The sequence below is a fragment of the Colobus angolensis genome, unplaced genomic scaffold (assembly GCF_000951035.1).
Source record: "Colobus angolensis palliatus isolate OR3802 unplaced genomic scaffold, Cang.pa_1.0 Scaffold246, whole genome shotgun sequence".
NCBI classification, from domain to species: Eukaryota; Metazoa; Chordata; class Mammalia; order Primates; family Cercopithecidae; genus Colobus; species Colobus angolensis.
Genome location: NW_012115666.1, coordinates 868,028 through 870,550, shown reverse-complemented (window position 1 = coordinate 870,550; position 2,523 = coordinate 868,028). Strand labels below are relative to the sequence as shown.

Below are 2,523 nucleotides of genomic sequence, written 5' to 3'. Positions count from 1 at the left end.
TCAAAGCCGGGATGGGCCTAGTCATCATTTTGACCCCAACACCTAGCACAGTGCTTCCATCTGGTTGAAATGTTCAGATGAATAAAGAAAGGAATATAGTCCAAACATTAAACCGTGGGCTAAATTCACCTTTGCAGTGGCTATCTACAGGATAGCTAAATCCACATTTCTACTCCTATGATTAAGGAAGTAAGAAATTTTACAATCAACACCAATCAGTTGCATGCATGTTTCTGAAACCATATGTCTATTTTGCAACTCTTACTGTGTTAAATCTAAGGACTAACTTTTGAGTAAGATAAGGTCTTATCATTAATTTCTTTTTTTAATCTAAAATAGATTTATTGCATTTCATGCAGTTTGAAGACCATGGAAAGGGGACTAGCAGTTTTTAATGCATTTAAAAAATAAAGGGGAGGTGAGCAGCAAATGCATAAAGTCCTAGACTCCTGGGTCCCTGGGAGAAAAGAGTGTGGCAATGAACCCACCCACTCTCCATGGGGAATAATCGGTCTCTTAAACGCAAGGACTGTTTCCATGGCCTCTGGATGCAAACACACAGAGCTCCGTGGTAAGAGCAAGGGATGGGGGAGAGGACCACTAGTGAAAAAGCAGCTACACATATTCATGTAATTCAATCTGAGGGTAGAACAACATGGCAAATCTTGGGGGCAGCAGCTGTTCCAAGGGTCAAGAAATATCATATACCCACGGGCAGATTTGCTCCTAAAAAGAAGTGGTGGTGAGAAACAAAACAAAAGGTGAAATATTTATTCAGCCACACTCTTCAAGAAAATGCCAAAAATATGTGATTTAATATTTTAATTTCATAACATTGGACACACAGCTCAACATATTGAAATATTGATTCCCCGGACAAAAAAAGGAAACAAAAAATATTGCATCTTTCTGTTGGAGAATCTCGGCCCCCAGGCATGGGGCCTAGTGCCCCAATGCCCTAGCCTGCAGGAGGCACTGAGGTTAGTCGGGTCCTCTGGGCAGGGAGGCTGTGCCCATGACCTGGGGCTGTATGGCAACGATTGTGTTGGGTGTCCTTGGCCTTGCCAGCTCAGGCTCTCAGTCGCCAGTCACCTGGGGGGCCGGCCCATCGGAGAGCTGGTTGACTGACTGGATAAACATGGGCTGGGCAGGTCCTGGCCTGCAGGAATAGTTACTTGCGGGATCTGGTAGAGCTACTGTCCATCTGTGAACTGGCTGAACTACTGCTGTCTTCGCTGGACCTCTGTCTGTGTAATAGGTTGAGAGTTGGTGGCAAGTGTCTGGATCTATCCCTGCAGAACCTGGGTGCCTGATACGGACTGGGCTAAGCAGATACACTGCAGCTGGCCAGCTTTCAGCTGCACTGGGATCTGCTGGATCTCTCCTGTGTTAGTGAGGATCTGCTGCGTCACCTGCACGGTCCATCCAGTACCACTCTGGGCCTATTGGGCTTGATCCTGTGGCTGGGTCTGCACAATCTGCATCTGCTGACCTTCTCCAACCTGCGTTGTCACAGGTGTGGTCTGGCCCTGCTGAGGCTGTGCGATGATAAGCTGCCCAGGCCAGAGGGTGGTCATGGAGCTGGCAGTGGGCTGCTCTTACTGCTGCCCGTGAACTTGGACGGTGGTGGGCTGCTGAGCCAGCGTGAAATAGTACTGGACTGGCTCAGCAGGAGTTATAGACTGCAGCACCTCCTCCTGACACTTTGGAGGTTCAGTTCATCTCTTGGAACAATATCGATGAGAAAATCAAATTGATCAAATTCCATGGCGATATCATTTCTCTGTAGAGTCCGGCACTTGTTATCCTGTGTGTGAATCCAGGCTCGAAGAGTCAACTCCGTGATAAAAATCTGAGCCGCCCTGGCAAAGAGCACAGGGGCCTCTGCACTGATCATCTTCACATCCTCGTCCAGTTTCATAATCTTCTTACTACGAGCCAGTGGGAGTTCGTGCACTCAGAAATCTTTCACTGCTAAATTCCGGATTTCTTCCATGACCCGAGGCCAGAAGGACTTAGGCTTTGCTGGCATCACTGCTGCTAGTACCACTGAATCCTCCTTCTGTGGACATCTCGATAAACGCCTTTGCAGGGAGTCTAGGAAGAGCAGGAGCCCCCCTGGCGCTCCTGCGGAGTCAGGCAATGCAGAGAGGCTCAAGCACCGCGGAAGCGGAGAGCGGGAAGCGTGAGTCCTGGAGAAAGGCGCACGCGCAAAACTGGGGCACAAACAAGATGGCGGGCAAGCCGCTTGCAGCGCGTCCCGTTTTCCCCTCCTCTTCCCCTGGCGCCCCGACTCCTATAATTAATTTCATATAAGAGGTATTCTGAGAGCATAGTTATATCAAAAACTTACCTGCATTATTTCCGTGTGTGTGTGTGTGTGTGTGTGTGTGTGTGTGTGAAAACTGAAGATAAAGAACATATTTAAAAGTAAAATCTGAGGCCGGGCGCGGTGGCTCAAGCCTGTAATCCCAGCACTTTGGGAGGCCGAGACGGGCGGATCACGAGGTCAGGAGATCGAGA

General features: G+C 48.8%; 1 pseudogene; it reads right to left on the bottom strand.

Annotated features, from left to right (window-relative positions):
• Window positions 1-1,077: 1,077 nt before the first annotated feature.
• On the bottom strand, window positions 1,078-2,206 carry LOC105514490 (annotated as a pseudogene).
• Window positions 2,207-2,523: the final 317 nt, after the last annotated feature.